This window comes from Thermobia domestica, chromosome 16 (genome assembly GCF_964235325.1).
Source record: "Thermobia domestica chromosome 16, izTheDome1.hap1.1, whole genome shotgun sequence".
NCBI classification, from domain to species: domain Eukaryota; kingdom Metazoa; phylum Arthropoda; class Insecta; order Zygentoma; family Lepismatidae; genus Thermobia; species Thermobia domestica.
In genome coordinates this window covers 182,990,428-183,006,202 of record NC_137469.1, presented here as the reverse complement: position 1 = coordinate 183,006,202, position 15,775 = coordinate 182,990,428, and the positions used below count along the sequence as shown (strand labels likewise).

General features: G+C 34.5%; 1 protein-coding gene across 4 annotated transcripts in view; it reads right to left on the bottom strand.

Moving 5' to 3' along the window:
* The window catches only part of LOC145673539 (uncharacterized), a 354,006-nt gene that overhangs the window by 64,418 nt on the left and 273,813 nt on the right, over nt 1–15,775 (bottom strand). The window contains exon 1 of one of the 4 annotated variants that reach the window (XR_014128781.1): nt 5,404–5,738. The exons of 2 other annotated variants lie outside the window; for them this stretch is intronic. The gene's annotated coding sequence lies outside the window, so the exon portion shown is untranslated. Of the gene's footprint in view, nt 1–5,403; nt 5,739–15,775 lie in introns of those variants that run through there. One more of the 4 variants, XM_081743338.1, reaches the window with a different exon arrangement.

Below are 15,775 nucleotides of genomic sequence, written 5' to 3'. Positions count from 1 at the left end.
GAATCTTCTAAAGCCGAAAATCTATTCGAAACTTCAATCTGGTATTTCTCTCTTACCTGCCTCTCTTCTAATTTCTTTAAATTGAATCTCTCCGTTTTCAGACAATGAATATTACCTTTATTCAACGACAACCTCTCTCGTATTATCGCTGCTACGAGGTAGTGGTCAGTGTCACAATCAGCCCCTCTAAACGACTGGACATCAATTATGCTAGATTGCCTTCTTCTATCTACTAAAACGTGATTAATTTGATTATGTGCTTTCCAGTCTGGTGATGTCCAAGTGTATTTATGAATGTCGCGATGTAGGAATTTTGCACTCTTCACGATTAGGTTTTTGGGTGTTGCAAAATTCACGAGTCTAACACCGTTGTCATTACTTTTCTTATGCAGACTTTCATTCCCTATAACCGGTTTGAAAATATCCTCTCGTCCTAGCTTCGCATTGAAATCCCCTAATAGAATTTTCATATGGTATCGCGGAAGTTGTTCAAATATCCGTTCCACTTCTTCGTAAAAACAGTCTTTTATATCGTCATCCTTATATTCAGTTGGGACATGTACATTTAAAACAATAACATCAAACCACCGTCCCTTACGAGCAAAAAAATCAAGTCTGTCAGTAACAAATTCAACCCGTTTAATTGCTGGTAATATACGTTTATGAACGAAAAACTGTTCCTAACTGGTGACTTTTGTTTCCTTCCCCGCAAAAGAACGTAAAATTTCCGGAATTCACAGATCCATTTCCATCCCACCTAACTTCCTGAATTCCTACTAGGTCCATCCTGTATTTCTCTAACTCACTCGTTACAGATTTTAACGTGCCTGCCCTATAAAGACTCCTGATTTTCCATGCTCCAAATCTCATGTCCTTTTTCTTTTGCTGAGGTCGAAAAATTTCCTTAGGTCGGTTTGAACCCACGCCAAAAGCAATTCTTGTTACCAGCCTACAGCGCTAGCGCGCACGACCACGAGCACAGATTATGTTATGTTCACACTCCAACATGGAGTGTGAATTCTCGTGATGTCGGTTTGTTGTGTGTTCTATTACCAGTTGTACATTATATAGAATCATTTCTGTAGGAAGTACAACAGTAAGTATCCATGTGCATGGGACATGCGATATGTGTTTTCAATTCCCCCACACATAGTCATACATTAAGTACAAGGGCACATTGTTATTCTTCCCACACGATATAAAAACAGATATTCCTACAAAAACACCTGAAGTACAACGGCAATTTCAAGAATGCAATATAAAAAGAGAGGAAGTACAATGGCAATATTAATTTTTTCGAATACAGTATAGAAAAACACATTAAGTAAGGGCAAATTTTAGGAATGGAACGAAAAAGAGAATACGGACCAGGATGCATTCATTTTCACATATCGTAAGACGGGCTTACTTTGCACAAAATGTGAAGATTTTCATAGTCCTCTGTCAGCAAGACCATGAACAGCAAAGAGGAAGTTTCAACTGCCACCGAAAGACAGAACATCTAACTGCATCTTGGCTATAATATTTGTAAATAACATTAGTTCTAATTACCGTGAGGGTTCGTTGTTGTAGATGTATGAAAAGCAGTCACTGTAAAGGCCGCCAAAATTTGAAAAATACCATGTACAACAATTTCCGTCAAAGTTAAGTCAGTTTCGTAGAATACTACTATGTATAATGAAACTTTGATGCAATAGTTAAAATTTAAATGTGGAACGGTTTAAAGTCTTAAAAAAGTAAAACTGGTTGAAGGCGGTTTCGGCCTCTAATCAGGGTTACTTCGCACAAGTCCAAAATACCTCTTAAATAGGAAATTATTACTTGCGGAACCTCCTGCATTCTAAATTTAGGAGGATGTCGAAATGAATTTCTTGTTCGAAAATAAATTATGAACTGTTGTGGATTCAGAAGAGTAGTTTGAGTTGCTTCACTCACAAAAGCTTTCGTTTTTTTTTTTTTTTTTTTTTTAAATAACTAGGCTTTTGGGAGGGCTTGCAACTTACACGCACATGAATGACTAGCATTACATTTTTTTAAAAAAAAAAAATAAATCATGCAATTTGGGTGGACTTAGGCTTAAAGTCCCATATCCCGTAAATTTTCCATTAATTAACCTTGGGATGATATTCTTGGACAGAAAGAATAACTAAGGCAAATTGGTTCACAGGGACTTTTCTTTTTCTGTTCCTGAGTTGGCATTTGTGTGGAACACATGCTGAACTATTAGAATATGGTTCCTGTGCCGGGACCAGTAAATACTTAATTTTCTTCAGAAATGTTGGTAATTCATACTAACTATCGATACCACTACCCTCATTCTATTATCAATATTTGTAAAATGTATGCAGTTTCGTGTAGAAAGTAAAATGTATAAATACTGAAGGGAAAACATTGCACAGAAACGTTATATTCATATCTTTATATTCATTTATATCAATATATTCAAATTTCTCCTCCTTCGCAACACGGAAAGTTTGTCTCGTATACTATATCTGAAAGAGTTTCCGAAAATCCGGATTTTATTACGTTTCTTTAGTCAAAATCATATTCGTAAATGGCATTTTACTCTTGCACTATTTATATTTAATTTTATTGCATTACTTACAAATATTGGTTAGTTTTACTTGTTTGAACTGAAATAGTACACTAGAAAGTTTTTTTTTTTTTTTTTTTAAATAATATCACTTTACTTGCGTGTTCTTAACATCTTCGGATACCTTCGCATAAAAAAATTAAATGCAATCTTTCAGTTTTATGCCCCACGCTTATGCAGATTACGCTAAAGCAGACGGTGATTATGAGAAATGAATTAAATGTTGGAATGAGGTAGGAACAAACGGGAGAACCCCGAAGAAACCCGCGAGCACGATGTTGTGCACCACAAAGTCCACCCAACGCGAGCTGGGGTCGAACAAAGGAACCCAATCACCGGAGGTGAACGCTCTACCACTGAGCAACCGCGACCCACACCTTCGCCTAAAACTCGTGGCTAACACCACTGATGTCCATCAGCGTAAACTGTAATTAGCCACTATAATTATTTGACTGCGTTAACAGTTGAAAAATATATCGAGTGTACTGTACTGTGCTGTACTTGACACTTTAATGATATAAATCTACTTTTATATCGTTCTTCTTTCGAGGTATGCCAGCTAAGGAAGTAAACTCTTTCAACGTGTGTAATCGCTTACAAATATCCAATTCATTAAAATAATAATAATAATAATCTTTTTACCTATCAGAGGTTTGCTTGGCAACCGAAATCTTTTAATTTAAAGCACAATTGATATTCACAGTCGATGTACAACAGAAACATACAATTTAAAAAAAACAAGCCATATTTAATATTGTTAATATAGCATTAAAAACAATATAAAGATATGAATAAAACTTGTATTTCAGATAAATAACTATGGTGAAACGAAAATAAACACACACACATTACAAACAACACAATTTTTTTTTTTTGTTTTTTTTTTTTTTTTTTTTTTGAAAAATGGGCAAGATTTTACTTTCTGCCGACCAGTCACTGGTAGTGATGGGTAAATTCCCGGGAAGATATTTTTCGGGAATATTCCTTGGGAATATTCCCGGGAAGATTCCCAAAATAGGAATTTATCCGGGAATTTATGTTCAATCAGAAAGAAAATTGCATTCTGTTACTATATTATGATTTCAAAGTTGAATTAATTTTTATATCACAGCATATTATTATTGTTGTCCACAGAGGATTCTTTAAAATGTATATTCTAAACGGTACCCTGTTACTTTATTAACACTTTATTATATTTAGAAAGTACACATAAATGTATATTTATTTACAATATGTTCTGTCAATTAAATATGTGTGAAAAAATTATATAGTAAATGACATAGTAACAGTTTAAATTTATACGTAAGTGAATTTGCTCAACTTGACTCTATTGCTGATATTATAAACACATTAAATTTATAAATATTATAAACTAATTAGATTGGGTAAATGCTAGAACATACATGTCTCACCAATTTAACAACATTTGCGCATACATATTTATGTTCACGAAATTTGCAAGATACTTACTTATCTTTATATTTTAGCACGTAACATTGCCATACACGACCTTTCAGTCTACCTATTTCTCGAAATTCCATACGTTAATTCACGTGTAAAAGAAGTCCGAGTACTTCTTCAGAAATTGGAGTCAGAGAGAGGAGACAGACCGATGTCTATTACTAATGGTGGTTCAGGGTTTATTAATAGTACTTCATTTCTATTTCTACATAATTCTAAATTACCTTACAAAGTGGTTCCTTTTCATCATTTGTAAATTAGTACTTTGCTAATTTTGGCTGTTCTTTAGCATTGGGGGCAAGATTTGCACCTACTTTTTTGCGGTATTCTATTCCGATGCGTTTGTTTCAGGCTTTCATACGTTAAATTACGTTACCAACATTAAGTTCAGACAGCGATGCAGAGCGAGCGTTAGCGAATGAAGGTGGGTTAGAGCCCCGCATGGAACGTAGTTTTCTATCTTCGTTACCAACAATTCACTTCCTTTTCTCACATAAATCATTTCCACTTACCTTTCCGTTTTGTATAAATCCTCTACTCCCTAAAAGAATGTGTTCGATATTTTCTTGACTACTTAAACATCACTATCAACTCATTTCTTTTGTAAATCATCCTAATTTTTGCTAGTTTTGGCAGCCCAATTGTAAACAATTACCTTACTTTTTAGTGCAAATGAAAATGGAACAAAAATATTATTAGTTATATAAAGTACAGTCAAAGAATTTTAAATTTTTTAACCCCCAAATTCTTTAAAACGTAGAATTAAATCGTAATAGATTAAAATAAAGTAATTAGTCATATTGTTCTTATAATTTGGAAGATAAAGTAAAGAAATCGAAATAAATTCCTTCCCGGGAATTTATAGGCCAGGGAGAAAACCCGGGAATATTCCCCTTTTTAAATTCCTTCCCACTGGGAACATTCCCACTGCCCATCACTAGTCACTGGAACCGATTCATCTGGTCTAACCTAACCCACGCAAAATATGACTGATAAGGACAAAAGGAACTCTTATCCAAAAATGTTCCGGGGTACAAGAACCATTAAAAAAAGAATATCTAAGACGTACGATAACTAATATCACTTTTTCCTTTTTCCTTTAATAATCATCCCTCGTTACTTTTTCTTTTGAGAAATTAGTATATTTATATTCAAAGTAAATTTTAAATTAACGAAAGCATCTTTTCAAACAATTTATAAAGAAATAATGGAACCGAACATAGGTGATTTATTCTGAAGTATGTTTCTCGCAAATACAACATTAAATTTGAGTCCTTATGTTCTACTTTGTTAAATATAAGTCGCTCTCTACAGGACGAAATGAATCAACGAAAAATCTGAGGAGTTACCTGGAAAGTCTATAAGTGTATAGCGTTATATCACATGATATTTCCTATCGATGAGTGATCCTATGAAATTATAATTGTTTACAGCATCCTGTATTTCGTTGAGAATTATGTAAGATACGTGGCTACTTGTGCGACAGTATAGCCCTGCATTCACTTGGTCGAAAAACAAAACGACTCTTTGATTTTTACTGAATGTATCAACTTAGTTGATTAATTTCTTTCCATTCTGTTCAATTATTCAACCAAAATTGTATTCTTCTTCACTTTATTGCTCTTCCTTTGTCGTTTCGACAGTGTTGCCAGATCGAAGATTAAAAAGTAGCGCGGTTGTGCTTCAAAAGTAGCGGCTTTGAACTACTTCTAGCCCATACATAAAAATAAATTACATTGTAACTTTTTTAGTAATTATATATATATATATATATATATATATATATATATATATATATATATATATATATATATATATATATATATATATATATATATATATATCCCTTTGGGGTACTTATGGTACAATTTGTACCATACGGGTGTTTCATGGTATCTTGCGTTATAACTATCCTATTTGAGCTTTCTCGTCCGTTTTTTTTTTTTTTTTGTTTTGTTTTTTTGTTTTGTTTTACAAGTCCAGAGGCATTGTAGAAGACCTTACGTATGGTTCCACACCTTCCTGCGTCGAGACATAGGAGGTGATAACGTCGTAATTTTAAAAATATATTTTCTTTTATGTTTTTCGCCTATGTTCATTATTTTTTAGCGGGCTTAATTTTCCACGTAGAAGATTGAAATTTTGCACAAACATGCAGTCCACCGAGTAGTATTTACCAGATTTTTCTTTTTTAAAGATTTCTGCGTTAAAACAGGGGGGGATCCAGATAGGCAAAATGTTGAAAAACGGGATAGTTTTGCCAACAAATCCCTTTCTTCGAGATTTTCCCGCCTTAGATACATGATGGAGACATGTGAATGGTACCGCCTGAAAGGCAATTCTATTCTGAAGAGAATGATGGGCGAAACACGACCCTAGGGTAATTAGGGAAGTGTCGGGGAATTTTTATCAAAATATCCTTCTGTATAGGGGAATTTTGGACATTTTCGGTATGTTTTTGCGGGCTTATTTTTCCACCTAGAAGATTGAAGTTGTGCACAAACATTCAGTCCACCGAATAGTGCTTAACATATTTTTTTCATATTTCTGTGTACAGGGGTGTACAGAGGGGCTAAAAGTTGAAAAAGGGATATTTTTACCAAAAAATCCCTTTCACGGCATTTTCCCGCCTTGAATACATGATGGAGACATGTGAGTGGTAACGACTAAAAGACAGTTCTATTCTGAAGAGTATGATGTGCAAACCATGATCCTAGGGTAATTAGGGATGTCTCAGGGAATGTTTACAAAATATCCCTCTCTATACGAGAATATGGGATATTGTCGGTATATATTATTTTGGCAGGCTTACTTTTGCACCTGGAAAATTGGAATTGTGCATAAACATTCAGACCACCGAGTAGTATTTATCAGATTTTTTCAGGTCTCTGCGTTAAAACAGTGGGGTCCAGGAAGGCTAAAAGTTGAAAAAATGGATATTTAGACCCAAAAAATTTTCCCGCCTTAGATACACGATGGACAAGTGAACGGTACCGCCTGAAAGGCAGTTCTATTCTGAAGAGAATGATTGGCGGATTATAGTCCTAGAGTAAATAGAGATGTCTCAGGAAATTTTTTACCTGAGATCATGGTGTTTTGTGGTAATTTGGGGCATTGTGGGGATTCTTGATAAAATTTCACCCGCCCTTAGTATTCAATATAGAAACTTGAAATTTGGCACACACATTCAGTATACCAAGTACTATTTATCAGATCTTTTTGAGATCTCTACATTTACACAGGGCCGTTCCATAGGGGCCCAAAATGTGAAAAAATTTTCCCTCGAAATTTTCTTTTGACATCATTTTTCCCTCTCCTGGTATACGGTATGAACATGCAAGTGGTACCATTTGAGAGGCAGCTCTGTTCTGAAGAGAATGAGGTATGAACAATTATCCTAGGATAAATAGTGACGATGCAGTAGCTGCTTGACTGAAAGTCTAAAAAATACCCCAAAAAAACCTGTTCCCGAAAGGGATATATATATATATATATATGGAGACATGCTGTCTTGGCGTAGCGACTTCAGTTATGTTTTCAATTATATAAGATATTTAACGGAAATTTATATATACTTTACTTTTATTTAGGTTAGGTTAGATTACATTTTGTATGGTTAAATCTGGTTAGACGAAAAAGGGCAAGTTGGCTTTATGATTAGGTTGTTTTGGGATATGTATAATTTGCGTAGAGTAAGCATAAAATATAAAATTAATGATAATTATTAGCGATATCTATTTTTCGCTACATTACAGTCGTATTTGCATTGCACAACTCTTGATCAATAGGTATAAGATATAAATATAATGAACACACAATCAGTTTACTCGGAATAAAAATCACATGCTAATGAGTGCTCAGTAATAAACTTAATTTATATTCATTTTTTCTGACCCAGCAATATTTTGTATATCGCAAGATTAATTAATAATATAATAAGTACAAAACTATTTATCACTTATTTTCTATTTAAAATTGTATGTAGTCTCCTCATCTTCGTTTTCAGCTGTTTCTTTTTGATAGATTGATGAACTAAATCTCAGGATTTCTGCTGATGTAAATTTATAAGAGCATATATATATCGGTCTTAAAACATAATTTTAACTAGGAGAGTTAAAGAAAGATGTTTTAGCCCCATTCTCTCTCTCGGAGTCTTGTTTTAGTTATAGGTACTCTCGAAAACACTCGTTCAGCTGTTGCATTGGTAGTTGACATGCTGTACAAAATGAATGCAAATTGAGACAATTCATCCAGAACGAAATTAGCAGCAGAATTCTCAATGATTATTGCTTGCACCAGAAATCTGGTGCATTTGTCGGTATTCCATCAGCAAAAAAATTCCCAGTCCATCGTCAACAGAGAACGCCACTGATTTTCTATTCCATCAATCTGAGATCTCAAATGGACACTGATTTAATCAATTCTAACGGTGGAACGAAAAATGGTGGGCGAGTGTGACAAAAAGATTTTAGTAGAAAAGCTACGAATCTTCAGTAGAATCTCCGTATTTTTGGGAATACGATTTAGTAGTTCCTCGCCATCGTTTACTAACTTATATAGCTCCAAATAGGAATCACTACGCAGAGCAGATCTGTGACACCAGTTATATGTCTCTCTAGCAAATAGTCTATGTTTCCAGATAATTCGTCTGATGCGTGTGAACAGAATAAATGAAGATAATGCATTGCACTTCATTAATACTGTATTTGGGTTATCGTTTTTCTTGAGTATGTATAGAGAATTATTATTACCACACAGGTTAGATGCACCATCATTTCCAATACCAAAGCGTTATTGAATATTGATATCAATACCAGACAAATAATGTTTAACCCTTTCCGGTACCCGGCTTTTTGGGCTATTTTTTAGACTTTCAGTCAAGCAGCTACTGTATCGTCACTATTTATCCTAGGATCATGGTTTATACGTCATTCTCTTCAGAATCAAGCTGGCTTTCAAATGGTATCACTTTTATGCTGATACCGTATACCAGGAGCGGAAAAATGACGTCAAAGGGAAAAATTCGGAGGGAAATTTTTTCTCGCACTTTGGGCCTCTCTGGAGCGGCTCTGTTTGAACGTAGCCATCTAAAAAATCTGATAAATAGTACTTGGTATACTGAAAGTGTGTGCCAAATTTCAAGTTTCTATCTTGAATAACAAGGGCGGTAGAAATTTTATCAGGAATTCCCACCATGCCCCAAATTACCACAAAACACCATGATTTCAGGTAGAAAATTTCCTGAGACATCCCTAATTACCCTAGGGTCATGTTTTGCCCATCATTCCCTTCAGAATAGAACTGCCTTTGAGGCGGTATGACTCACGTGTCTCCATCATGTATCTGAGGCGGGAAAATCCCGAAAAAAGTGATTTTTTGGGTCTAAATATCTTTTTTCAAATTTTAGCCCCCCTAGACCCCCCTGTTTTAACGCAGAGATCTGGAAAAAATCTGGTATATACTAGTCGGTGGGCTGAATGGTTATGCACAATTCCAATTTTCCAGGTGCAAAAGTAAGCCCGCCAAAAAAAAATATATACCGACAATGTCCCATATTCCCATATACAGAGGGAAATTTTTAAACATTCCCTGAGACATCCCTAATTACCCTAGGGTCATGTTTCGCCCATCATTCTCTTCAGAATAGAACTGCCTTTCAGTCGGTACCACTCACTTGTCCGCATCGTGTATCTAAGACGGAAAAAGCCCTTGAAAGGGATTTTTTGTTAAAAAATTCCCTTTTTCAAGGCTTAGCTCTTCTGTACCCCCCTGTTTTAATGCAGAAATCTGGAAAAAATCTGATAAATACTACTCGGAAAACTGAATGTTCGTGCAAAATTTCAATCTTCTAGGTGATAAAATAAGCCCGCAAAAAAATAATAGCGGAAATGTCCAAAATTCCCCTATACAGAAGTATATTTTGATAAAAATTCCCTGACACTTCCCTAATTACCCTAGGGCCATGTGTCGCACATCAATCTCTTCAGAATAGAACTGCCTTTCAGGCGGTACCATTCACTTGTCTTCATCATGTATCTAAGCCGGGAAAATGAGGAAAAACGGGATTTTTGGGTAAAAATATCCCTCTTTTCAACATTTTGACCCTCTGGATCCCCCCTGTTTTAACGCAGAAATCTGAAAAAAAATCTGGTAAATACTATTCGGTAGACTGCATGTTTGTGCAAAATTTCAATCTTCTACGTGGAAAAATAAGCCCGCCAAAAATACTTTGCATAACCCCCCCAAAAAATATTACACGAAAATATATATATTTTAGAATTATGACGTCATCACCTCCTATGTCTCGACGCAGGAAGGTGTGACACCATACCTAATATCTTCTACAATACCTCTGGACTTGAAAAACAAAAAAAAAAAAAAAACCGGACGAAAAAGTTCAAATAGGAGAGTTATAACGCAATGTACCATGAAACACCCCGTATGGTGCAAATTGTACCATGGGATCCCCAAAGGGTTAACAGCATCATGCAGTCTGTAGTTGTAACTATGACAGGAACTAATCCCACGAACTGAGATAATATTCGATTATTCTTTGACTTACAATATCTAATACACAAACATAAAAGTTTACAAGAAATATCGGTTGATTCATCAATGATAAGATAAAAGACATGGGAAATAAAAATGTAGCGTATTTTGAAGAATTATTATAGCCCACAGAGAATTACAAGTAGCCCAAAAAGTAGCGTGTCGCCCAATTCGAAATTTTTGTAGCGAGGGCACTTAAAAATTGCCCAATCCGCTACTTGTAGCCCAAACTGGCAACACTGGTTTCGAAATCGTGCCGCAATTTCAAACAGTGATGCCAACACGAGCGAAAAATCCCATGCTGAGGGAAATTTTGACATTGAATGGGATAGAGGGATTTTTCGTCGAAGTTACCAACATATATGAAAATTTTCATTACATGTATAATCTACGCCAACAAAATTCTCTACGAGCGAAAAGTATTATGCATACTGGGCTTTTTGCAGAGCCTTTCTGAAGAAGGATTAGTGCATTACTAAACAGTTCGACTAACATTTGTTCCGTGCAGTAGTCAGGTCTTCCGGATAAATATTTTCCGGAAAATTTTCCGATTCATAAAGATGTACTCCACTTATTCCTACATTGTTGTTTAGCCGTGGTGTGAATTGGCAAATTTCCTTCAATTTTTTTCCGGAAATTATTCCGTTCTTAACAAATATCAGTGATCAAGTAACAATTCCTAAGTATTCATAAAATAGATTGAACTCATATATAGAAGTAGTAGAAAAATGTATGTTCTGCGCCACTGATCCTCTACCCACTTTTTCAGTCCCGCCTGAAGCAGACAATGAATTTCCCAGTGCCGCCTGACACACTATGCCGGACGACACAGGGACGATATGGGAAATCAAGCACCTTGAACCATCCACCCACGCTCTTTTACGACCTCCAGTTTAGGGGTGTATTTGTTCCCTTTTATGAGCACTTTTTAGGGGCTGTATTCATTCTCTTTTACGACATCAATTTTAGGGGTGGACTAGTTCCCTTTTATGAGCACTTTTCCAACCCTTATTTTACCATAGCAGAGACTACGAACACACAGCAGAGCAGAGAATACATAAGATTCGTTCCACCCATAATTGAACATAGCACAGCTAATAAAAGAGTATGGCTCATTTTTCAACCCTTATTTTACCATAACAGAAATCACACAGAGCCTACGAAACATAGCGAAGAATAGATAAGATTCGTTCCACCCCTATTTAAACATAGTCCATTTTAGGGGTGTATTCGTTCTCTTTTATGAGAACTTTTTAAGGGGGTGTACCCATTCTCTTTAATGGGCATATTTTCCAACCCCTATTTTAACATAGCAGATAATACATAAGACTACGTAACATAGCATGGATGTATTCGTTCCCTTTTATGAGCACTTTTTAGGGGGGTGTACTCGTTCTCTTTTATGAGTACATTTTAAGGGGTGGACGCGTTCCCTTTTATGATCACTTTTTCCACCCCTATTTGAACACATAGCAGAGCAGAGAATACATAAGACTACGAAACATATCAGGGGTGCGTTCATTCCTTTATCAACATTTTTTCAACCCCTATTTTAAGAGAATGAATACCTATGTAACATAGCAAAGGAGGTGTACATAAGATTACGAACACACATAGCCGGGGTGTATTCGTTCAACCACCTATTTTAAAATAGTCCATTTTAGTGGTGTATTCATTCCGTTTTATGAGCACATTTTAGGGGTGGACTCGTTCTCTTTTAAGATCACTTTTTCAACCCTTATTTAGCAGCATTCTCTTTGATAACCACCTTTTTTCCACCCCTATTTTAACATAGCAAAAGCGGGTGTACTCCTTCCAACCCAACTATTGACCATCGATGTCAAAGGTCAAAATACTTAAAAAATTTATAACTCGAAAACGGAGCCACTTATTAGCACTTTTAAGGGGTGTATTCATTCCCTTTTATGAGCACTTTTTAACGGGGTGTACTCGTTCTCATTTATGAACATATTTTCTAACACCTATTTTAACATAGCAGAAATTACATAAGACTACGAACACACATAGTAGGGCTGTATTCGTTCCACCCTATTTAAACATAGCAGAACTAGTAAAAGAGTATGGCTTATTATCCAACCCCTATTTTAACATAAATGAAATTACATAAGACTACGAACTCATAGCAGGGGGTGTATTCATTCCCTTTTATGAGAATTTTTTTCAACCCCTATTTTAAGACAATGAATACCTATGTAACATAGCAAACCGGTGGACATAAGATTACGAACACAACTATTTAACATAGTAAGGATGTATTTGTTCAACCCCCTATTTTAACATAGCAGAAATTACATAACATTATGAACACATTCTCCACCCCTATTTTAACGTAGCACAGATTTCGTTCCGAACCTCTAATTTAACATAGCAGAAATAACACAAGCATGTCCCCAAACTACTGACCATCGTGAACAAAGGTCACACTCGTAAACGAATCCACATTTAGTAATTGATCATCAAAGAGCACATGTCGGACAAGTGTTGACCATCGAGGTCAAAGGTCAAAATAATTAAAACCTAATAATTCGAAAACGGAGCCACATATTGAGATGGTGTAACCACATTTATTAATTGGTCATCAACTACTACAAGTTCCAAAATAATGACCATCGAGGTCAAAGGTCAAAATACTTAAAACCTAATACCTCGGAAACGGAGCCACATATTGAGATGGTGTTTCCACAATTAGTAATTGGTCATCAACTACTATAAGTTCCAAAATAATGACCATCGAGGTCAAAGATCAAAATACTTAAAACCTAATAACTCGAAAATGGTTCCACATATTGAGGTGCTGTTTCCAAATCTAGTAATAAGTCATCAAATAGTACATGCTAAAAAAGTGCTGAGTATCGAGGTCAAAGGTCAAATATTTAAGCCTTAATAACTTGTAAACATATCAGATGAATTTGTGTGACCTATTCAGTTTTGTACCAAGCAGAAAAAAGTGAAGAATGAATAAATTTGAGTGGCTTTTTTGCTATTGTACCTACGAGAAAGAAACAATGATAAAATTCTCAGCTAGCTGAAATGGCATATAATCTTGTACGATTTAAACAAAAAAAGATAAATTTGAGTGACCTATTCAAAATTGTACCAATGAGGAATGCCATTTTAACTAGCTTAGAATTTTATATAATTTTGTATTACTCAAATAAACGAAGGAATAAATTTGTACTAACCTAAGAAAAGCGAAAAAGGCCGATTTTAATTAAACGAAGAAATAAATTTATACTAACCAGAAAAAGCGAAGAAGGACCATTTTAACTAACTCAGACTTTTACAACTTTTTGTAATACTCCAATAAACGAAGGAATACATTTGAATGAAGTATTCAGTTTTGTACTAACTAGAAAAAAAGTCCGAAAAAGGACCATGTTAACTATTTAAATAAACATAGCAATAAAATTGTTCACCAAGGAAAAGCAAAGAAATAGCATTTTAATGCCATTCAAAGGAACGAAGGAATACATTTGGATAGAGTATTTAGTTTTGTACCAACTAGAAGAAAGAAGTGAAGAATGAATAAAATTTGAGAGGTCTATTCTCTTACAACTTGAAAAGTGAAAAAGAGCCACTTCAACAATCTTAGAATTTTATATCATTATGTACTGTTTAAAGAAACGAAAAATGACAATTTTAATTAGCTCAGAATTTATGTACCTTTCGTACTACTCAAATAAACAAAAGAACAAATTTGAATGTTCTATTTTTGTATCAATGAGAAAAAACCGAAGAAGGATAATTTAACAAGTTCATAATTTCTGTACATTTTCGTGCTACTGAAGTGAACCAAAGAATAATTTCGATGTTCTACTTTTTATACCAACGAGTAAAAAATGAACTAGCTGAATATTTTATATCATCTTGTACTATTTAAATATACGAAAGAATATATTTAAGTGACCTATCCAATTTTGTACCAATGAGAAATGCCATTTTAAGTGGCTCAGAATTTTATACCTGGAATAAATTTTAGTGGTCTATTTAGTTTTGTACCAACCTAAAAAGGCGAAGAAGGATTATTTTATATAATTTTACTACTCAAATAAACAGTGGAGTATTTAGTTTTGTACCACCGAGAAAAAACAAAGAAATACCATTTTAACAAACTAAGAATATTGTACCATTTTGGAGTATTCAAATAAACAAAGGAATAAATTTGAGTGACTTATAATTTGTGTCATCTCTAAAAAGGATCATTTTAACTAACTCAAAATTTTATATCATTTTGAACTACTCAATTAAACGAAGTAATGCATTTGAGTGAGCTATTTAATTTTGTAACAACCAGAGAAAAACCGAAGAAGACCCATTTTAACTAACTGAGAATTTGTGTACCTTTTTGTACTATTTAAACAAACGATGGGATAAATTTGAGTGGCGTGTTTTTTGTACTAACCAGAAAAATCGAAGAAAGTTCAATTTAGCTAACTCAGAGTTTATGTACCTTTGTACTAGCCCAATGAACGAAAGAACAAATTTGGGTGTTCTACTTTTTTATTCCAAACATAGAAGAACCATTTTAGCTAGCTGAGTATTTTATACCAATTTTTACTATTCAAATAAACGAAAGAAAAAGCGAAAAAGACCATTTTCACTAGCTTAGAATTTATATGCGTTTTGTTTAGATGTCCTACTTTTTGTACCAGCGTGAAATGCCATTTTAACCAGCTCAGTAGTATTCAAATAAACAAAAAACCGAAGAAGGATCATTTTAACTAGCTGAGTATTTTATACCATTTTGTACTACTCAAATAAACGAAACAATAAAATTGTACTAACCAGAAAAAGCAATAAAAGACCATTTTAACCAGCTCAGAATTTCTGTACTTTTGTGCCATTTAAACAAAACGAAAAACTAAATTTGGGTGGAGTATTTAGGTTTATACCAACCAGAAAAAGTGAAGAATGAATAAAATTTGAGTGGACTATAACCTTTTGTACCAACTGAAAAAGTGAAGTACTATTGAAATACTATGTCCTACTCAAATAAACGAAGGAACAAATTTGAGTGGCCTATTTAGTAGTGGTGTTGGATTTCGTACTATTTCGGTTTTTGTCACCTACAGAATCTTAAAGTTTTCCAGTTCATTTTTTGTAGGAAGAGAGCCATATTAGTATATTTTCGCACTTTTTGTATACTATTCA